The sequence below is a fragment of the Ovis aries genome, chromosome 7 (genome assembly GCF_016772045.2).
Source record: "Ovis aries strain OAR_USU_Benz2616 breed Rambouillet chromosome 7, ARS-UI_Ramb_v3.0, whole genome shotgun sequence".
NCBI lineage: Eukaryota > Metazoa > Chordata > Mammalia > Artiodactyla > Bovidae > Ovis > Ovis aries.
In genome coordinates this window covers 78,813,292-78,836,236 of record NC_056060.1, presented here as the reverse complement: position 1 = coordinate 78,836,236, position 22,945 = coordinate 78,813,292, and the positions used below count along the sequence as shown (strand labels likewise).

General features: G+C 51.9%; 1 protein-coding gene and 1 non-coding gene across 6 annotated transcripts in view; both read left to right on the top strand.

Moving 5' to 3' along the window:
- ACTN1 (actinin alpha 1) overlaps positions 1-22,945 on the top strand; it is a 95,435-nt gene that overhangs the window by 13,885 nt on the left and 58,605 nt on the right. The window lies entirely within an intron of this gene.
- On the top strand, positions 8,738-8,844 carry LOC114115911 (U6 spliceosomal RNA). Its single transcript, XR_003590020.2, has one exon. It is a non-coding gene; the product is annotated as a U6 spliceosomal RNA (small nuclear RNA).

The following is a 22,945-nucleotide window of genomic DNA, read 5'->3' as shown; positions in this document are numbered from 1 at the left end:
AGAAGGTACTGGGGATGATGACCCTTCGAGTCATCAAGGGTCACTCCAGTGATGGGGCTGAATCTGGGGCACCGAGCAGGGCCTGAGGAGGCTCCTGGGATTCAGAAGGGTGCCCTGGGGTCAGGAGGAGGCCAGAGGCTGGGGAAGCTGGCCTGTAGCTCGGGATGGGCTCTGAGCCTGCCACGCCGCCTGGCACCCTTCCCTGCGTGTCCTGTTGCGGGCTGGTGGGAGCCAGCGCAGGCCTCCAGCTCCCTATTAGGTAGTCCAGCTGCGTTTCTTCCTCTCTTGGCCAGTGGCCCACTTCACATTCCTCTCCCGAGGTGCTGGCCCAGCTGACACGTCTCTCCGCTCCCTGCCCTGTTGCATTTGGCTGAGGCCTCTACTTCAGAAATTCTTAGGGAGTTTCTGGTCCTCTTGTGAGGGTTTGGGACCTCAAAGGAAGTAAGCTTGGCCCTCGGTTTTCCTTCTCTTTCCAGTCCCAGGGCCGAGGGTTCTCTCAAGTATTGGACTTGGGTGGCCTGCTCTGCTGTCTTTAGGCTCAGCCTCCTAGGAGTGTGGAACCAGACAGAACCTGGGGCTCTACATCTCATTAGGATGTGGGGTCCAGTAGGACCTTGGTCTGCCTGCCTTCTCCCTTTCAGCTGGGACCTTGGAGGGGTGTCATTTAGGAGAAGAATCGGTATGGAGACACTGCTCCTTTTTTTGCATTGTTAGGCCAGAGGGCTGCTTCGGTAGACCCTGTCCTCTTTCATCGGAGCAGAGAGAACAGTTGGTTGTGCGTTAGGTTCCGGGGCTGTGGGAGACCCGAGGTCTCCTCTTAGAGCTTCCTATGGCCACTGTGTGACGCTGGACAAGTCACAGCGGATTGTTACCTATAAAATGAGTTGTGTTAGTCACTCAGTTGTGTCTGACTCTTTGCAGCCCCATGAATTGTAGCCTGCGAGGCTCCTCTGTCCATGGAATTTTCCAGGCAAAATAGGAGTGGGTTGCCATTTCCTTCTCCAGGGGATCTTCCCAACCCAGGGATCATAGAATGAGGGGACCGGGTTCTAAGGTGACAGTGGGGCTCTGTTGCAAATGTCCTGCTTGGATTATGGCATTTAGAGTCTGGGGCAATGCCAGCATGCTGTGTTCTTGTCCTCTTTGTCGGGACGGGTTACTCTGCAGTCTAACACTTCTTGAGGTGACCTTGAGGTCGATCCCTGGGCTTGCAGTCTGGCCCTGAAATAACCTGCTAAAACACTGTCTCATATCTGTAGGAGTCTTCTGTGTCCTCACCCTTCAGGAATTTGTTCCCACCCTCTAGGGAGGGTATGGGTGGGGCCAGGTGAACGAACTTCCCTTAGGGACCTGCAGTGCTCTATGTCTTGGGCCCTGCATGGACTGTCTTGCTCTGGAAATGTCTGCTTGGGGTGTGGACGAGTGGGAAGCCCAGGTGCCTGGGGAGGGGAGAGTGGAGAGCCTTGTTTGGGGTGGTGATGGGTTCCTCAGCTTTGCCTCAGGATGCTCCAGGTGTGGTCGAGGGGTGGGAATGCTAGGGGTGGCTCTGGAGGGGTGGGAGGGCATCTCTGCCCTCTGCAAGGTGGACCACTCATAATCAGCCCTTTGTATAGGCTTGGCTGACCCACGGCCTGGTGGGAGGGAGGTGGCCTGCCCGTGGGTTCTGTGGGTAGAAGAAACTCCTGCCAGAGCCAGGGAACAAGGGTTTCAGCCTGGAATCTGCCCAAGGCACTGGTGTCAATGGGCAGCCTTGTTTTTCACTTTGCTTACTCCCAGAACCCAGCTCTATCCTTTGCCTTGGAGCAGTCTGAAGAAATCAAATCACAGAAGGCCCGACCAGAAGGGAACCCGCACTGTCCCCTGACCTTCCGCACATCAGATAGAGAGACTGAGGTCCATGGTGGTGATCTGTCTTGTCCAAGGACACACTGCTTTGAGTTCATTCCTTGTGGGGCTGGTTTAAGTAAAGAATTTATTCAGGGGACATAGAAATCAACTCCTGAAGTCATCCTTGCTGGTGGGCTCCAGAACACCTGCTGACAGATAGACGGGCTGAGCCTCTGTGCTCTGCAGGCAGGTGGGGCTGCTGGGGATCTGTGTGGGTGGTCACGTTCAGGTGAATTTCACACATGCTGACAGCTGTGCTTCTGGGTGGAGGTGGTGATGGACAGACAGGTGGGCCCTTTGCATGGCTGCCCTTAGCTCAGATGTTCCTGGCACTGGCTTCTGATTTTGCAGTTGAGGAGGGAGCCAGAAATGAGTCAGAGGGACCAGTGCTGGTGATGCTAGTGGTCCTGATATTAGTACCTAGCGCTAAATCGTCATAACCACCCCGTAAAATCTAGGTGCTAATACATTTTCATCTCCACTTTATAGAAGCACTTGAGCATTATTGAGATTAAATAATTTGCCCAGGCCATAGACAGAGAGGGGCTTGGCGGCCTACAGTTCATGAGGTCGCAAAGAAGCAGACATGACTGAGCACGCAGCAGGCACACCCAAGTTCTTGAGTGGCATTCTGGCCTGTGAAGCCAGAGTTGCCCAGCCACAGCCTGCACTCCTAACCACCACTTTGACCGTCTCCTCTCCTCTCTGCCAGGGCATGCTGCTTGATGGCAAGTCCGCCTGATTGGAGAAGGGAAACCCCTCGCTAGAGAAGGAGCTGGGTCTCCACCCTTCCTAGGCCCCAAATACCTCTCCTCTGACACACACATTCCTGTGCATTCCTGAGGAGCCAGGAAGTGACTGTCTCTCTGGTCCCTGCAGGTCCCAGTGCTGAGGCGGCAGTGGAGGTGGGGCGGCTCAGTCCAGATGGAGGCTTTTTATGAACCCCTCCACGCTTCTCTTTGCCCCCCTCTTTCCTTCTCGTCTGTTGTCTCTCCCTCCTGCCCCGCAGTGGCATCCCAGGCACTGGCCACGCCTGAGGATGGCCTTGGGAGGTAGGCTTCGCCAGAGGGATGACTTTCTTTGCCTTTCTCGGGGTGCAAGGTTGCCTTTGCAGGCTGCCCTGGCGCAGGGCTGTGTCAGGGTTGGGCTGCTCCTGTGTCTGTAGGGGGCTCCAGGCTCCCACCCTCTGGAACAGCCACGGTCGTGTTTCCCTGTGTTTGTTGCAGCTACTGTGTTGGCTGTTACACATCCTGAATCTTATTTTATCCTAACAACAAGGTAGGAAGTAACCCTGCAAAGTCGGAGACTGCACTGAGGCTAGTTTATGGCAGATAAGAGGTTAATGCCCAGGTCTGTGGACCCAAGTGCCCATGTCCACTGAAGCCCAGCATGAGCAGAGAGTGGCAGCCGAACAGAACCCTTGTCAGACAACAATAACAATAAAACGCTTCCCAGCCAGGCTAGAGTATCCTGGGTCCGGGTGGGCTGTGTGTCTCCCTCATGAAGGCGCCTTGCTGGTCTCCTCTGAGAAAAGAGGCCAGATGGAAAGCGTTTACAGGCTCATGGGCACCTCTTACTCATGAGGCTGTGGCCGAGGCATTGCTCAGAAAAACTCAGGCAGGAGAACACGTGATACACAGGCAGCCAGAAGCCAGTCGGAGCCTGTCCCTCGCATCTGGCCTGGTTCTGTGATTCCTTCTTTTCAGAGAGTTTCAGTGCCCATTGTCACTGGAACTTGTTAATAGGGGCTGTGGGAGCCTGGTGAATAATAATAATAATGGTGTGATAATACTGTGAGAGCTATATGCATTAACTCTTCTAATGCTGTGCCTCACACTGTCCTTAGCTTTTTACTTGTAAGCACTGGAACAAGGACTTCCCATGTACTAACCCATATATTCCTCACAACAACTTTGTGAGGTGGGCACTAATACCCCCATTATATAGATGGGAAAACTGAGGCCCAGCGAGGTTTAGTTGTTCATCCGAGGTCCTACAGTTAGGAAGGGGCAGAGCTGGGACTTGAATCCAAGGATTTCCAGTCAGTAAGACCATACATGATTCCCTTGAGGTCAGGGACCTCCCCATGGCTTTTATTTCTATCCCTTGGCCTAGCACCTGATACCAGGTGGACTCAAGGAAGAGTCGTAATGATAGAATGAGGGTGTTGGCACCTTGCCCTTTGCCTTTAAGTTGCAGGGATCCCAGCATGGCTGGCATGACTTTCTGTTGAGGAGTGAGACCCTGAGGCCTACCCTTGGTCTCCTGAAGCTGCTTTCTTAATGAGGGGAGCCCCTTGTATGGGGAAGACTTCAAATGCAGATGGAATTGGCAGGGCTGGGAAGATAAGCCCAGGAGACACAGGGCCCAGAAAGCCCCTCATTAGGTACTTGTTCTTATGGAGAAGTCTCCCCTGCGTTCATGTTAAAAGTGCCATTAGGCTTTTAACTGCCAGGGAGGGATAGCAAATAATTTAGAATTTAATAAAGTTATCAATTCATAGGGGCAGGGGTTGTTTCTTATTTCTCTCTTTATCCATGTTTCCTGGCATGTGGTGGGCACTGAAGGAATGTTAGTTGCATGAATGAATGAATTAAAATAGAATCTTCATATGGAAAATTCAAGTACAGGAATAGAGAAGAGTATAGTGAGTCCCCGTGTACCCATGACCCAGCTTCAGCAATTAGCAGTGGAACCTGCTGGTCATATGCAGCCACCTGGGACACGTTACAGTGAGATTTGCATGCTAGGATGAACTGCTAAGAACTTCTCTAGAGGAAAAGAACACATGGAGATGAGATGCTGCTGTAGGACTAATAAGAACTCGCTCTCATGTCACTGCTGTGCCAGGCATGCTGCAGGTGCTTATTTGAAGGTTTGACCTGACTGCACTGGGCCATGTGGCATTGGGCTCCAGCCCCAGAGTGCGAAGAAAGTTCCTGAGGATGAGTTCAGCAGGTCCATGAGATGTTCAGACACATACACTGCGGCTAAAGGCAGCGCAGCCAGCAATAGCTCATCCACTCAATTCGTATTTATTACGAGGTCTGTCTTTTTTTAAACGGCATGCAAATACTTTTAAAGTACAGAATAGTAAAACAGATACCCAGGTGCTTGCCACCTGGATTTAAGAGATGTTAAGCACTTGCTCTTTTCAGATCACGGCCAGATGATGCAGAATGTGTGTCTCTGAAGAGGCCAGTTGAGTGAGAGACCTAGCATTTCCCTGTCATGTTCAAGGATGTCACAGCCTCTACAGCGAAGGGCGCGCAAGGAAGGCCCCAGGCTGCCTTTGAGGAAACCAGTGAGACCTCCCGCAGGAGGTGATGCTGTGAGCTAAAATTTAAATCTAGACTATATAAGAGTGAGTCAGGCGAGGGGGGTGGTGGCTGAGAGTGGGGGAGGTGGACCAGGCAGAGTGTGACCAAAAACATGAGACAGTGAGTGTCAAGTTCTGGGAAGGGAAGGGCGGGGAATGAGTGTGAGGTGGGGCGGGGAGCAGCTAGAGGCGAAGAGGCCTGGGGGTGGGTGACGGTGAGCCCAGAAGGTCTGTGGGGGCAGTAGCGGGCTCCGGGCCTGTCTGAACTGGACAATGTATGCTGCGAGGGTTAGACACCAATGTAAGCTCCAGCGGAGGTTTGGGAACAGGGCAGGGGAGGTGGGGGAACCGCGTCAGAGGAGTATTTGAAGGAAGCTGGCTGTTTAGAGCAGTCACCAGGCTGGAAGAGGCTGTGCTGGACTTGACGTGTTGAGTGGGCCCCAGGGCTTGGAGGAGCAGGACTTGGGGGAAGTTGAGTAGAAATGGAGTCCAGCTCAGAATTTGTAGTAGTCATACCTTCCAAAGAAGGAATGGACTGTTAGGTTGGGAGTTACCTGGTCTTAAATGTGTTTGGGTCTACTGAAATGGAAATGGGGGAATTCCCTGGTGGTCCAGCGATTAGGACTTCGTGCTTTTGCTGTTGAGGGCTGGGGTTCAGTCCCTGGTTGGGGAACAAATCCCACAAGCCATGTGGCATGGCCAAAAAGCAATACAAAACAAAAACCTTCTCGTTGAGGCATTGAGCTAACCCTAAAAGAAATGAGAGGGGAAGGACATGGAGGAAGGAGGGCACTGGCCTTTCAGGGTCTTTTCTTCCTCTGTGTTCTAAGAATATAAGCAGGGAGAGAGTTGGTTAAGTGACCCGTGGGCACAGGCGAGTGGTGCTCCAAGGAAGGCGGCTGTGGAGGAGGTGCTGGCCTGTTGCCATGGGAACCATCTCTGCTGTGGGTTTCCAGTTCCAAGGATGCCCTGGAAGGAATGAGCTCACTCCACCTGCAAGGTGATGAGTCAGCCTGCTCCGAAGTCCTGCTTGCCATCCAGGGCTGAGCAGGACCCTGCTTTTGCCCCTCATGGACCACTGATACTTCTCTGCCTGAACTGGGCTGTTCTCATTAGATGGAGGCAGAAGAGGCAGCCACATGCTATTCTAGTAGCCTTCGGGATCCTGACTTCAGCAGAGGCAAGGAGAAAGCCTCTATTCCACTTGGCCAAACCATGGTACTCAGCAGGGCTGAACTGTCATATCTGCAGGCCACTCACCTCACATTGACAGGGCACCAGCTACACCTGGGACCTTGTAGTCCCGGCATGTAGGCTAGACAGATGCTGTGTGCTGAGGGCTTTGGGGAAGTTCAGGCTGTTTGTGGATGTCTGTTGGTCAGGTGTAGGGGTGGTTCCCGAGGGTGGATGAGGAAACCTGGATTTGATTGCACACTGGAAGGATTAGGGGTCACTAGTGTGCCGATCGAGTCCTAGATATATTTTTGGAGGTCTGGGCTTGTGACTCAGGGCCCTTGCCTCCCTACCGCCCATGTGTGCAATTCGTCGTTCTTATGGGGGAGTGTGCAGAACTTGTCCGCTGACTGCCAGGTGAGGACTAGCATCAGAGCACGAGGCGTCTTCCGTAAGACCCTACTAAAAGCAGACCATCGCCTACTGGGTTCCAGTCCCTCAGAATCCAGATGAGGGCTGGAGCCTGTTCCTCCCTCCTTGGGGCAGCCTGGGGATAACATTGAAAAGGCCAGGGGAGCTTGGCTTTTTTAGTTTCTCACTTGCCTACTTGCTTCACCTCCATGGACCTCTGTTTCCATCTGAGAAGGTAAATGACTTTGGGGGAGCGGTGAATGACCACTTGAACCCTTTCACCTAAACACATCTACTTAAATTTTGAGAAACCATTTTTGTTTTTATCCTCATGCTTGTGTTATTTTGATAACGGTAGTCGCAGTGGATTTACAATTTAGTTTACTTTTATATTTCCCCACTTGGCATTTTTATCAAAGATACTTTTTTTTTATACATAGCCACACAGCCTTTATCTTCCTTCCCTGGAGCAAGTGAGATCCAAGTATACAGACTGTTTCATGAATACATATTTTTTGTACTTTCCTGCCTCTTTTTCCAAAAAGCATTTGAGGAAAGCATGAACCCAGTGCTCTGTGACATCCTGGAGGGATAGGGATGGAGTGGGAGATGGGAGGGCGGTTCAAGGGGGAGTGGATGTATGTATGCCTGTGGCTGATTCTTGAAGATGTATGGCAGAAACCAGCGCAATATTGTAAAGTAATTATCCTCCAATTAAAAAACAACTTAATGCAAGTGTAGTGCAGGGAACTCTACTCTGTACTCTGTAATGACCTATATGGGAAAAGAATCTAAGAAAGAGTGGATATATGTACAAGTATAACTGATTCACTTTGTTGTCTACCTGAAATTAACACAACATTTAAAATCAATCATACTCAAAAAAAAAAAAAAAAGAAGATCCAGAGCTTTGTCAGGGTGGCGGTAGGCGGGTGAGGTGATTGAGAAAATAATGTTAAAAGAACTTAGTTTTTGTAAGTCAGCACTGACCCTAGTTTTGACCTTCCCAGTAGCTAAAACAAAAGAAGAAATGGGAATTATCATCGACTTCCTAATAAAGGGAAGTGCGCTGGTTCGTGGGAAAGAGACACCTTGTCTCTTAGCGTGAGCACCGAGCACCAAGGGCTTGTCCATTTTAGGAGAGAATGTGCTGGACGATGCCATCAGTGTTAGTTTCATGGAGCTCACAGGGACCTTTTTGTATATTGGCTCTTAAATCAACCTGCGGTAGAGTCAGAAGCACGACGTTAAATCACACTGGTGTGAAGGCACTTCTGTGGGGAGCTGCGGAATGAAAGCTGGTTCCACTGTTTCTAGAACTGCAGCCTGAGCGAGGCCCCGGTCCTTGGAGATGCTCGTCAGCGTTTCCTGGAAACTCCCTTGCACTTGTCTGACAGGGGCTAGAGGGCGGTCAGTGTGGACTCCTGGGCCGTGTTCAGAGGTTTTTAGAGGCTTTTCTGAGAAGAGAACTTGTGCTTGCAAGTGCTGGGTTGTCTGAGGCCGAAACTGCTATTTCATTAGGAAAACAAAGAGTTTGGCTCACACCACCTCTTTAGAAGGAGAGCCATTGAGGCCAAAGCTGTCTTCTGGAAGCACTTGGTGGTCTGTTCAACAAGGTGCTCCTGGCCCCTGGCTCTTGGCTGCAGAGCGGGGATGAGGTTGTCTAGTCAGGCCTGGGCCTGGACCTTGTCTGGCTGCCCGACTGTTCCGCCAGGTGACAGACTGCTCCTCTTAATTCTCCCATCCCTGGGCATTTTCATAGTGTCCAGCTTTGAGCTCTCATAGATAATTCTTCTATAAATACTCCTTTCACTGTGGACCTTTTCCTGCATTTTAGGATAATATCTAGGAGCTGAGTAAATTGGTCAAAAGAGATGATCATTTCTATAAGTGCTTTTACATACTAATCAGTTGCCTTTAAAAGGCAGACTAATGAAAAATAAAATGGTGCTCGCTTTGGCAGCACATATACTAAAATTAGAACGGTACAGAGTAGATGAGCGTGATCCCTGTGCAAGGGTGACGTGCAGATTTGTGACGCAGTCTGTATTTCTGTGCTGTGACAAACTAGAGGGGTGGGATGGGGCGGGAGGTGGGAGAGAGGTTCAAGAAGGAGGAGACATAGGTATACCTATGGCTGATTCATGCTGATGTTTGGCGGAAACCAACACGATATTGAAAAGCAATTATCCTTCAGTTAAAAATATATAAAATTTAAAAAAATAATAAGAGAAATAGAAAGGGCAGGCTAGCTTAATGTGCCATCCATAATATACAGCTATTTTTTGTTGAAGTACAGTTTCAGGTGTACAACAAAGTGGTTTCGTACTTTTATAGGTTATACTCAACCTATTTTTTTAAACTAATTGAGATGAAAAGTAGTATTTACTGCAGCAAATTTAAAAACTACAGCAAAATACAAAGAAGTAAGTAAGGATCACCTAGAATTCCCTCATCCGAGAGCGTGGAAATGGGTGGTTTGATGGGCTGCTGAGGTGAATCTGTTGCCTCTTATCAGGTAAGAGTTTGATCTGCGACAGTCCCTCCTTAATGGCCATCCTTAGGGGACCCCTACCTGGCAGAGGTGGGGTGCCTGGTTTTTGTTGGACCCAAAGTATCTTCTCAGGCATTGGCCTGTCTGGCTGTAGACTTAACATTTCTAAGGTTCTCAAGGCCTCGCTAACATTTTTATCTAGTGCTAGATACATAAGAAGGTGACTGGGAAACTCTCAGGATTTAAACATTTGAGAGGAACATGTGAAATACTATTGCCTATTGGCAACTTAGCAGTAGCTGCCCCTTGGCAGGTGAGACCTAAGGGCCAGGGGTATGGCTGCTGAGTGCCGGGGGGACAAGCGATCAAGAAGTGGAATCTGTGTCTCGAAGATTCTGCCCGGTCCTGGCTCCTGACCGCATTCCCCAAGTTCCTGTGAGGCTCATCAGAAGAGCCAGGGTGTTTGGTGAAATTGAAGGGAAGTAGGCCAAGTCGTAAATGAGAACCTGTGCCTGCCGTCTCCATGCGGGTTCTCACTTCCCTGTTCGCTTCTCTAAACCAAGTATCCTGTGGTCCAGGTGACCCTCTCCTCTACAGCTCGTCTTTAGGAGGGGGCCTCCCGGCGGCAGGAGAGACTGCTTCCTGATCTGGACTGGCCCTTGTTGACCTCTTGGCCAGGGTGCCGGGGCTGGGCTGAGGGTGGCCGACACCTCCAACCCACAGTGAGACGTCTGTGACCCGAGCAATTGTGTGTCCGCTCTGAATACTGCGGTGAGAGGAAGAAGAAGGTCTGTCCATGGAATGACTTAACCTCAAATAGGGTTGGAGGCCTCAGTCCCCAGGAACTCCAAGAACTAACACTTTCTTATGCGAAGTTGCTTCAGTCGTGTCTGACTCTATTCAGTGTCTTAGGTGGCTTCAGATGCCAAAATGGGTGAATATTTTGGCATACTGGGAGCACTTGGTACTGTGCCCACAGTAGGACTCACCTGGATGGTTGTGTTATTTTCGGTATGGAGGAGGTGGTGCACAGAAGCTTCCTTTTTCCTGCAACTTTGGCCTTGCCTTTGAGTTGGGTGGGATTTGGGCAGGACCGTAGCTGCCCTTCTTGTGGAATGACTTAATCTGGCTTCTTAGAGCTGCCCATCTGTGGAATTGTCAGGCCCTTGAGGAGGTGCACTTAGGGGAGGCTTGATGTTCCTAGTGCTGTTTTTCCTATGGTCAGCTCCTCTGACACAGTTGGGGAGAGTTTTCCGATGTCTGGGGGCTGTGGATGATCAGAACTTTGGAACCATGGGATCCACCACAGAGAATCTTGGTGTTGGGACGTTTCCTTGGGGAGGCCCTGAAGGGGGACACTGCCAGAATGTCTCAGCTGCTGTTCTAGTTGTTTGGGTAAAGAGCTCCCTGCTGGAGCCTTGTAAGGCTCTAGCTTGTGGCCACGTGGAGAGGCTGGGATTGATTTATTCTGTCTGGTTGGTTAGACACTCTACCCTCTTCTTCTCCCCACCCAGAAAACCACAGTGAACTGTCAAGGCTGGTCCAGTTACAATTCATGGTAATTGGGAGGGAGAGAGGGACTCCTGAGGAGACCATGGCTTGTGCTTTGCTCTGTGAAGAGAGAGGATCTATGCTGTGAGGAGTGGAGGCAGGTAGCAATTAAGGGCCTCCTGCTGCTGCTGCTGCTGCTAAGTTGCTTCAGTCGTGTCCGACTCTGCAACCCCAGAGACGGCAGCCCACCAGGCTCCCCCGTCTCTGGGATTCTCCAGGCAAGAACACTGGAGTGGGTTGCCATTTCCTTCTCCAGTGCCTGAAAGTGAAAGGTGAAAGTGAAGTCGCTTAGTCGTGTCCGACTCCTGGCGACCCTATGGACTGCTGTCTACCAGGCTCCTCTGTCCATGGGATTTTCCAGGCAAGAGTACTGGAGTGGGGTGCCATTGCCTTCTCCGAAGGGCCTCCTACTTACACCTTATTAAATGATCATTTACTACTCCAGGTGGCCATGACTTCCCTGTAGAATTCTGGTTCCTGCAGGCACGTCCACCCTCTACCTCTCCATCCAAGTGGAGAGTTTCACACCAAGGTTGTATTCCAAAGGGTGGTCTGTGGACCACCTAGCATTCATACAAAAATTGTAGCTTCCCAGGCCTTGCCTAGACCTGCTGAACCAAGTACTCTAGGCTCAGAGCTGTGGAATCTGCATTTCTAGCAAGCTTCTCCCTCAAGTTCTAGACAAAGCTAGAGACCTCTGTGAAGGATGACCTGGGAATGTTGTTGCTTCAGGCTGAATGATAGGTGTTCAGCTAAACAAGCGCAACTCTTTCACTTCCCCTGGGACATATTGGTGATGCTTTGTCTCATCACAGACTGCAAATTCACTAGCTGCCCACCCCCCTGCTCCCACCACCAAATGTGAGTCAGGCATCTCTTCCCCAAGCCCAGAGGGGAAGTATTTATAGGGGACAGGGAAGAAAACCTCTGGTTTCCTCTTGTGACGGTTTTTGGCTTTGGAGCAGGTGGGCCGGTGGGCTATCTGCAAGGCTGCGTGAAAAGTGTTGCGGTGATCATGGTGGATGGAAGCTGCTTTTCTCCATCCTGGACTTGCAGAGGGGGTGTCTGTACCAGACAGGCGGCCCACCCTGTCCTGGCCACTAAGCACAAACATCTGTGTCCTGCAGTGACCTGCCAGCCCTGTTGTTTGGTTTCCTGTGGAGGGAGGGCTTTTCAGCGTTGTGTATCCTGCTCTGCTCGCCTCCCCTCCCCGTCCACCTTAGTGACCTCTGGCCTTCAACTCTCAGTTGAGCCAAATTCTAACTGTAGGCTGTTGTCTGGGTTCTAGCTTTCCTCCAGACAGCGTGACAAGAGGAGTTTGGGTTGGCCCTAGACCGTGTAAACGCCTCCTCATTGTTGTGGCCTTGGATCATTTCAGCCTGGGGGGCTGCCAGCAGCAGTGTGCTTGCTGGCCCAGACTCAAACTGTCCCCTCGAGGTAGGGGCCCCGGCTGCAGGAAGCTCGAAGGCCTACAGGGCTCAGCTTAACAGGCAATTCCCTAATGACTCCACATCCTTAGGGGCTCATCTTGGAGGCTGTAGGTCAAGAAACCCTCTGGCAGCCTTCTGCCTAGCAGAGGGGCTAAGAGTTTTGCAGGGGAGATGTGGCACTGTGGGGGTCACAGTGTTGAAGGGGATCAGGGACCTCAGAAATGGGGGGCCTGAGTCTGTAGGGAAAGCTTTAGGGGAGCTACAAGGTCTACTGATGTCAGAGTGGACTGGGGTTACAAGAAGGACGGGTATAGAGGAGGTGGGACGTAGAGGTAGGATTTAAGAAAAAGGATGTCCAGAGCACTGAACCTGTAGGCCCAGAGAAGATGAACTCTTCCAGTCAGAACAACTCAACTTTAAAAAGGTAAGAAGAGAATCCGATCAGGGAAAGCTTCTAGTCCAGTGCGTGGTTGCTGTCTTTTCTGAAGGCCTTAAGGATTGGTGCAGCCTGTGGGTTAGTATCTGGGGCTTGTTTATATAGCAGAACTATGGAAATGTTCTTACCCTTGGGCCGGGTAATTCCACCCCCAGGATTGTGTCCTGAGGAAAGTGTCCAACTAAAACAAAGAAAGGCTTCAGAATAGTCTCTGTGCTGTCCATAGGAGCAGAAGGGAAGGCTCCTGTGTCTCACACACGTCAGGGGAGGAATTTAACAAACCGTCCTGACACATGATTGTGGTGGAACATTTTTTCAGCCTTTAAGTGACATTTAGGATGATCACACAGGAATAAAATGCTCAACAGGATGTTGAAAGCAGGAGAACTTCATCTAGTATGTACATTGTAATCGGTTGCAACTGTAAAAATCTGTGTAAACAGGAAGATAGCATACAAAAGTGAAAATGACTGTGTTGAAGTTGTAGGATTAAATACGTAAAAAAAAAATAGTACTCATTTTTTTTTTTGCATGTCAGAGAATTGCTGTCTGCAGCAACATCCCTCTCCAAATGTTTTTCTGCCATCACCTGCCCTTTTTCTTGAGGAATAGCAGCTCAGTGAGATTTAACTGTCTGTTCTGAGCACTTTGCTGCGTGCTGTGCACTGTTGGGTCCCATGAAGCACATGGAGTGGGTAAGACACAGCCCCCTGAACTTGAGAACAGGGTGTGTGTCTGCTTGTTGGGGAGACTAGATGTGCTGAGCAAGCTGATTAGTGCTGATTGCTGGGGCGTGGTCCTAGCATGGCCAGGGGCTATGGGGAGGAGAGGAGGCAGGTAGATGGATGGTCTGGGCCTTCAGCCAGAATTGGACATACTCATAGGACCAGAGGATGAGATGGTTGGATGGCATCACTGATTCAACGGACGTGAACTTGCAAACTTCGGGAGATGGTGAAGGACAGCCTGGAGCCTGGCGTGCTCCAATCCATGCGGTCGCAGAGTTGGACACTACTGAGCAACTGAGAAACAACAACAGATAGGACCAGGAGAACTTTCATGACCAGGGAGTCGCCTGCCTGGCAGCTGGGAAGCCCGCAAAGCCCAGTAAGAGTCCAGTTCTCCTAAGATGGGTTTTATCCGAGTCATCACTGCTTTGAATGAGATCAGAGTTAAATAAATGCCTGTGATTCACTCCATTTTCTCGAGACTGGGAACTGAAGTCCAGGAAATGAACTCTTCCAGGAATCTCCAGCGTGCCCCCTGGGACCAGGCTGCTGCTCAGGCCTGCTCCCTATGGGATGGCTGTGCTCGTCTGCCAGCTCCGCCCGTGCCCTCCCCTGGGGCAAATCCCCGCCTGTGAGGCTGCACTTTGGTCCCTGTTGGGCTGGTGGAGGGGGGCAGGATGTCAGCGTTCCTTCCTCAGTGATCAGTCCCTGGCCTGTAGGGCTGCTGGGCACTCCTGGGAGGCCGCCCATCCACACTTTCCATTTGGGGACCTTGACATTTAGTTTAAGAGGGGATGTGATTGAGAGTGTGTGAGGGTGAGAACCGGAGGTGCTGGCTCTTTAAGGCTTGGCCTTCAAGTGAATTTTGGCAGAGGGGACACTGAACGTTTAATTTTAGGGCCAGGAGGGGGTGGGGGAAAGTCCCTGCTGCATCTGGTTTGTGTTAAGTCCTTCCCTTCAGAAAAGGGCTGTGTTTATGGTTCAAATCCGGCAGAGATGGGGCGAGCGGGGCTCCACTTCTCCGTGCTAAACAGTGGGGCACAGGGAATGCACAGAGCTTCCTTCTGGTCCTCTGACCTCATCCCAAGATAAAAGGTTCCAACTCTGAGACAACTTGGATATCCATTTTATCCCTGAGGTTGAAGCAGGCATTTGCCTCCAGCAGCTGGGCTTTGCACGCCGAGCCGCGGAGCGCTGGAAGTTGGCTGGCTGTCAGCTCGGCTTGTCTGGATCTGAGGGTCCCGCAGGGGTCAGCAGTGCTGCTGGTTCCTGCAGCCATCCCGGCTGTGATCCCGGGTTTGAGGGCTTGTGTCCTGGAGGCCCAGGCTGTCAGAGCTGGAAGGTCCTGCACAGATTCTCATTCTTGACAGATGAGGAAACTGAGGCCCAGAGGGCCAAAGAAGCTTGTCCAAGGTCACAAGCAAATCAGCAGCAGACTCAGGATTTGAACCAGACTTTCCTGACTCTCAAGTTTGGTTTGGTACTCTCTTGGGGGTGCATCGGGCTTCCCCTTTTGCCTGCTGTTTGTGTGACTCTTCCAGGTTCTGCTTCCTCTAAAGGCTGGCCTTGGGGTAGGGGTTGTGATGGCAAGTCTTGAAACTTGGTGGCAACTTTCACGAGGCTGTGAGCACCTCCAAGGCTGGCTGACTCACTGCCGTTTTCCAGTACTGCCTCGGTCCCTGGCACAGGGTAAGAGCTCAGAAAAAAATGAAATGAATGGATGAGTGCGTGGCTTGGCCTGAGGGTGGAGGTGTTGGTGTTCCATTTAGAAGCATTGTGTTTCCTTCTGAGCCTCTGCTCTGAAGCTGCCCTGTTCCAAGGCTGAGTCTTGTCTTCCCAGCCCTTTCTTGGTTCTGGCCCATCACCCAGCTTCCAGGGAAGTCTAGGGTTTCAGAGCTAAAAGGAGCAAAGGGTCCATCCCCTTCGAGTTACAGATAAGGAAACTGAGGCCAGGCCAGTTGTCTGGGGTCTGCAGGTCCCAGATGGATCAGTGGGAACACAGGACTGAAGGCAGAGCCTGGTGTGTTATGGAGGGAGCTGAGGGTTCTCTGTACCTCCCCCATCCCATGTCTTTCTCAGTTGGGCAGATGAGCCATGTCCTCTGCCTCCCTCTTCAGTCTAGCTTCCTCCCCACTGTGGAGGAGGATGGTGGGGTGGTTTCACCAGTGCCATCTCGGGAGAGGTTAGGGCATGCAGAGATGGGCCAAGTCATTCCCTTGTCATCCTCGGGCCAGAGCCCCGGGAGGGGCCCTCCTACCCTTCCATCACCTCTGGCTTGCGGGGTGGGTGTTTCCTCCTGCTGATTTCATGGGGGCAGAGGAGGGCCAGGGAACACATGCGGTACACCTGGCCAGCACCCACAGCCTGACTTACTGCTTTTGGAGGGGTATTTCTCATGGTCCTCTGCAGGCCAGGCTGGTGGTGGTAGCCAGAGCAGGAGTCAGGCGACATCTTTGTGCCGTTCTAAGAACCGGGAGTTCTTCAATCCCATCGTGGGTTGCAATTTGAAATCTATTTGCCTTATAAGTCTAAATGTCTTTGTTGGTTTTATTATGGAAGTATGACATGCTCATGGTAAAAACAAAACAAAACAATAAACAATTCCCCACAGGTAACATGGTTATTTTTGTATGCCACACACAGTATTTCATATTTAATTTATATATATGTGTATATATATATTTACTTAATTGTAAATATGCGTAACTTAAATTTACCATTTGGACCATTTTTAAAGTGGGCATTTCAGCGGCAACAGGTACATTTGCAATGTCGTGCTGCCATCCCCACCGTCTCATAAACCTGAAACTCTGCACCCATGGAACAGCAGCTCCCCTCACGTCCTCCCCCGGCCCCTGGCCACCACCATTCGTTCTTCTCTGTGAACTTGCCTGCCTTAGGAACCTCGTTAAAGTGGAATCCAGCAGCATTTGTCCTTTCATGTCTGGCTTTTTTCACTCCGCATAGTGTCCTTAATGTCCATCCCCGCTGTGGTGTATCAGCATTTCCTTCCTCTTAAAGGCTGGCTGATACTCCATCGCATGTGCACGCCACATTTTGTTTACCTGTGCATTTGTTGATGGATATTTGGGTCATTCCACCTTTTGACTGTTGTGAATAATGCTGCTAGGAACGTGGGTGTGCAAATACCTGTTCAGGTCCTTGCTTTCAGTTCTTTTCTGTCTATACCCAGAAATGGAATTGCAATATTTTATGTATTGACAGTTAACTGTTTGCAGCTCTCAGGCACTTTGAGCCTCTATGGCAGGGGTGTTAGTTCAGCACAGCGCCCTGGGCCCTATCCCGCATCCCCTTGCTCTTCCCCCAGGGCCGGGTCCCTGGCTGGCTGGGCCTGCTGTGGTAGTGGCAGCCGAGGTGGGTGGGCAGGCCAGCTGGGTCTCCTTGGTGTTCCGTGTCTAAGGCTGGCCACAGCACAGCTCTGGGGAGACCTGGAGCTGCTAGTGCTAAGCTCCGGATCTCCTGATCGAGGAGGGCCTTTGGTGGCCAGATCCCCATCCCTCTTCTCTGTAAATCTGGTGAAGCGGGGTGCAGTCTGCTGGGCACCCTGGAGTGGAACAGGGACCCCAACTGGCTCCATTTTCCCCACTGGCTTTCCCCGCCCCCCCCCCCCAGTTCTTCCTGCCCCAGGCTGTTTCTCTCCTAGGAGGTTACTGTGTGATTCCTTGTCTTCCAGGGAGTTCCAGAGACTAATGGCACACTTCCTAAATTCCTGTGGAGAAAAGGTCTATTTCTTGCTAACAGAGCGAGCTCTCCCCTGTGGCTTGCTGCTCTACTCGCGGTCCACCACTGTGTCGAGTCGGGCCCCCAGACATGCTCACCCTGCAGAGTGAACTGGGTTCTGCTTGCTGTCTGGAGTGGGCCTCCACCACGTGCCGTGTACTGGGCCCTGGCCAGGATCTGCGTTATCATTTTCTGATGCTCAGTCCGTGTGTCACTGGTGGGGCGTGTAGTTACCTATCGGCTTGGCCACGGCTCCCGGAGCTGGGCTGTCTCTGTTGTTGTGGCAGTCACTGGTCTAGGACCCTGTACTTAGAGATATTCAGTGAGAGGAAAGAGAAAGTAAAAAGAGTTTGGGATCTGGTTGAGAAATGCCTGGTTTGGGGTTTGGGGGCTGCTTTTTGCAAGCTGGGTTAATTTATCTTCCAGAGTCTCAATTTTTCTATCTCTAAAACAGGGATCAAAATCTCCCTCTTAAAACTTGTTGTAAAGAGTGAATGTGATGATCAGGACAAAGTGCTTAGTGAGTGTCACTAAATGTCGTGTCATTATTGTGCCCTCTAAGTGGGGGAAAAGTCCCCCGCTGCTGGGTCTGGGTGAGGAGCCTGGGGGAAGGCGAGGTTTTAGGAGGGCCATGATGCTTTCCTTTGCTTCTCAGTTGTCTGGTCCCTGGAGAGGCTGGGAGAGGAGCAAGAAGCTGTGTGATGCCGTCTGGCTGGGTGGCGGCAGTTTCCTCTGCAGGAGGAAATTACTTCCTCTCCAGGGAGTCCAGAGTTGTGTGAAGCTCACCATGCAGCTGGTTGCTGCTTGCTGAGTGGTGATTGTGTGTTGGGGGAAAGGAGTCATCCAGGGTACCTTGGGCTTCATTCCAGATGTTACGTTTTCTGATCATGGCACCCTATCCTGTTAGACCTTCTGGGAGCCGTTCTCTCCAGCACCAGGAGGTCTGGCTCAGAAGTGCCCCTGCCCTAGGCTGACTGGCCCCTGTCCCGACTGTTTCTAACATGGGTCCTATCTACCTTTGTGGACTTCCAGGGTGGCGCTAGTGGTAAAGAACCCACCTGCCAATGCAGGCATTGTAAGAGATGCAGGTTGGATCCCTGGGTCGGGAAGATCCCCTGGAGGAGGGCATGGCAGTCCACTCCAGTATTCTTACCTGGAGAATCCCATGGACACAGGAGCCTGGCAGGCTCTGTTCCATGGGGCCACAAAGAGTTGGACATGACTGAAGCCACCTACCTTTGTAGGTTGCAGGCTCTAGGATCCTGTCTCCCTCACATGTGGGCATAGGAGGCAGAAGCCTCTGTCTCCATGCAGTAGAGTGCACCTTTCTCCTGCAGGATAGGATGCTTGGGACCACTTGTGCACAGGTCATGTCCAGGCTCTGGGGAGGGAACAGGAGAGCGAGTCCAGCTTGGGGCTGCTGGCTCCTTTCTGCCCCTCCCTGCAGGAGAGTCCATCCTGCAGAGATTTCTGGGTACTGAGAACAGCCTTTGGAGCTGCTAGTTCTGGGCTGGAGGGAAGCTTTGCTGTTTTACTAGCCATAACCTCCAACAGGTCCTCCTTCTGAGCCTCGGTTTCCTCATCTGTAGAAAGAAGGTGATCCCTCTTGCAGGATCACTGCCAGGACTAAACGAGATGATGGCATCCTGCAGCTAGTGGGCTCCCTAAGCAGGGATGTTATTTTGTAAGTGTGCCTGGAGCCAAGGAGCACTTACACAAACTCTTCTTTCCCTTCTCTGCCCAGAAGGCAAGGTGATAAAGACTCCCAGTGTGTTTTCAGAGCCCAGAGTTGCCCCAACATGTCTGATTCTAGGATTTACCTCGAGTACTTGTTACTTGTTAAAACACCGATTCTTACCCCAGAATTCCTGATCCAGAATGGCAGTTGTTGGGGTGGGGTCTGTATTTTCATCATATTGTATGATTCGGCCAACTTGGGAAACCTCACCTCCCTCAGATTGCTTTCCCAAGGGCTGTATCCCTTGTTCTTCACAAGAGCCCTCTGGGGCAGGTCTGAGGCAGTATGGCCCCATGTAAGGTGAGGGGGGCTTTACAGGTGAGATGGTGGGTGGAGTGGAAGGGTCAGAGGTGGTGGTGGTCTGAACAGATGGCTGGTTCCCTGGTAGTGGAACCAGAATCAGAACTCAGATCTCCCGGTGCTGTGTGTCCATTGTGCCTGCAAACATTCCAGTAAAGCATGGAAAAGGTGGGGGATGGAGAAAAATGGGGGAACTGGAAGGAGGTGAGTAGCAAGGCCGCAGTGGTGGCAGAGGGAGACCCATGACGCCCTTCTGACCTCCTTGCGGGAAGCCTGCAGAGGCCAGCATGGGAACAGGTGGCAGGCACACTAGGGCACTTCCCCAGGTGTGCCTTCTGAAAACACCGGCCCAGGTGAGCTTTGTCCCAGGGCCGCTGGGAGTCAGCAGGTGTGAGGAGTTTGGGGGTGGCTGGGGCCAGGTGGGCAGGGCCTAAATAAGAGACACACACACACACCCTGGATCAAGTTGTTCAGTTGCTCAGTCGTGTCTGACTCTTGCGACCCCATGGACTGTAGCCCGCCAGGCTCCCCTGTCCCATGGCATTTTCCTGCCAGAATACTGGAGTGGGTTGCCATTTCCTTCTCCAGGAGCTCTTCTGGGCCTAGGGATCAAACCTGTGTCTCCTGCATTCTTTACTGCTGAGCCACCAGGGGGGTCCCTGGATTTAGGGGCCCATTTTAGCCTCTTATCTTCCATAAATTTTTGTGTAGGCACTGAAGTTCAGTTTGCAAATATATATTTATTTACATGAGTCTTTGATTAACATTTGTCATCCTTCTTAGACCAAATTCTCCTTGATTAGGGGCTGTGTCTTTACTTGGCCCAAAGTGGGACCTTCCCAGGGCCATTGGCAGAGTCCTGGGCAGGTAGGGCTACTTCTCTCCCTCTCCCCCTTTTTATGATTAGGTCTGGAAAGCCTTCTAGAAGCACAGGCAGGGCTGGCTCCCCTGCTCAGATGGAGAAGTCAGAGTGTGCGGGAGAGGAGAATGGACTTGGCCAAGGGCAGCTGGCCATGGCAGATGCGGGGGCCCACGGCCTCCCTTCGTCCTTATTCCCGAGGTTGGCCTGGTGTCCATGAAAGAGAAACTGATTTGGGTCCTCTGTGTATCAGGTCCCCTTCCAGTTTCCCCCGAGAGGCTCCTAATGATGATTTCGGATTGATTTTTCTCCTTGTGTTGGTGGAGAGGTTTGGGGAAGAGGGGGTGGCGGGAGGCATTGGAATTGCTCTTTTAAGGTGTTCCAGGGTGAGATGGGCCATGCTGACTGCACAGGAGGGTTACCTCTACCTGGACGGGGAGGGGGGGTGGTTCAGGAGCTACCTCTGCCTGGACCCACCGCTAAGGGTGATCCGATTGGGCTGCAGTGAGGTGGGCTGTGGGCAGTGAGAGAGGAGGAGCCCTGCCTGGGCTGGTGCATGTGACCTGCTGCTGGCCCCGCGGGAGGAGCAGGAGGGAGGAGGGCCACGCTGAGCAAGCCTGGGTTAGAAGCATGAGCTCTGCACTCCTCCGACTGGCTGTTCGATGTGACCTTTTGAGCATCTCTGTCTCAGTTTTCTCCTCTGTAGAATGGGATGAATGACAGCACCAGCCTCATAGGGTGTCAGTATTGAGGGCTGGCAGAGCACTTGGGGCCGTGGGGCGGTGGGCTGCGGAGGGCAGCCTGCTCTCTGAAGTCCTCTGTGCTGACTTCAGGTTAGATTGTCAGGCTGCGGACGGTGGGCCTTCTGTAACCGTGGTGAGTGCTGTGGATGTCTGGCACCTTCTCCCATTCTGCCTTCCTCTGTTGGGTTGGATCCAAAACCCTGGTGTGACCTCTGAGCCCTCCCTCCCTCCCTCCCTCCCTCTCTCCCTGAGTATCTCTCACACCCACCCACTTCTCTGTCCCTGCCACCACCACCTTGGTCTAAGTCACCTTTGCCTCTTGCTGGGACCTCTCTTGCCACGGTCTCCTGACTGGTCTCTCCTGCCATTCTGGTCCTCCTCTGATCTGTTCTTCACACTGTGATTAGGTGTCTCTTTCTAAAACGTAAGTGTAAGTATGTGTAAACTAGCACCTGATTCCTGCACACCCACCTTACCCTACCGTTCAACCCTCAGCTGAAATCAAATAAAACCTCTCCCTTGTTCTCAGGAGACACCATCCAGTGTCCCGGGGAGCTCCATGCTCCTGCGGTCTGCCGGCTCCTAGCTCCCTGCCCCTCTCTTCCTGCATCAGCCCGAGTGTCCATTTCCCAGTGGCTTCAGCAGCCTTCGTCCCTTCCCCCGGGGCCTCTGATATTTTCTTTCCCCTGCTTGGGTGATACCACCGTCCTGGCCACCCCTGACCCCACACGTGCACTGGGTGCCGTGCATCTTGGTTTGCACCTGTTGTCCGGATGTAATTATTAACAGCCCCTCCCTTTGTTTTCAAGTGCCCTGGTTTTGCTGATAAACTTTATGGTCCCCCTCCACATTTGCAGTCTCTTCACCTAATTAAAATTCCTCAGCTCTAAAAATGCACTTACTTCCTCAGAGCAGTGGTCAGAGACACACAGACAAATAGACACACACACACAGACAAATAGACACACACACAGACAGACACACACCCACACAGACAAATACACACACACACACAAATACACACACACACAGACAAATAGACACACACACACGCACATACACGCTGGACCAGGTTGTTGTTGTTTAGTTGCTCAGTCTTGTCTGACTCTTGAGACCCCATGGACTGTAGCCTACCAGGCTCCCCTGTCCATGGCATTTCCCAGGCCAGAATACTGGAGTGGGTTGCCATTTCCTCCTCCAGGAGATCTTCCCGATCCAGGGATTGAACCCCTGTCTCCTGCATTGCAGGTGGATTCTTTACTGCTGAGCCACTGGGGAGCCCCTGGTCTTAGGGGCTCATTTTAGCCTCATATCTTCCATAACTTTTTCTCTATGCATGGAAGCTCGGTTTGCAAATATCTATTCATTTATGTGAGTCTTTGATTAACATTTGTCATCCTTCTTAGACCAGAGTCGTCTTGATTTAGGGACTATGTCTTTACTTCGTCCATCGTGGGACCCCGATCATGCTCAGTGAGAATGTATTGAGTGAGTGAGTGAGTGGGTGGATGAGTGAATGAACCTGGCTCCAGCTGACTGGCAGAGGGAGCCTGGGGCCTGGACAGTTCAGGAGCATCTGCAAGGGCCTGCCTTGAGGGAGGCTGCTGACATTGGGCCAATCCAAGCCTAAACAAGCCGGTTGCCCACACCCTGGCATACACATCCCCTGACTTGGCTGCCCCTATAATTATTCATGGCCTTTCTCAATGGGCTTTGTGTTCAGGAAGCCAAAAGAGACAAGAGTTCAAACCCTTTTCCCACCTCCTCAAAACTGAGACCTAGGAGAAAGAGCTGCCCGGCCCATTCTGCCTCTCTAGGGAGCCACGAGATCCAGGACCTTCTCTCGTGGCTGGATGTGAGCGCTGGCGTGATTCTCATCCAGTGTCCTGGGCTGCCCTCCCTGGGACGGGCCCAGGGACTGCCTGGGGGCAGCCGTGTACATGCTCCTGCGGTTCTCGGCAGACCTGAGTCTGGTGCTGGCCGAGGCCTCATTGTTCTCCAGCCTGAGCGGAGAACCTGGAAGGGCCTCAGTCCCCCGCAGAATGGAAAAGGCTCAGGCACTGGCATCCTACGGAGCCCAGTTCAGATCTCAGCTCTGCCTCTCACTAGCTGTGTGACAGGGAGGGCTGTTGAAT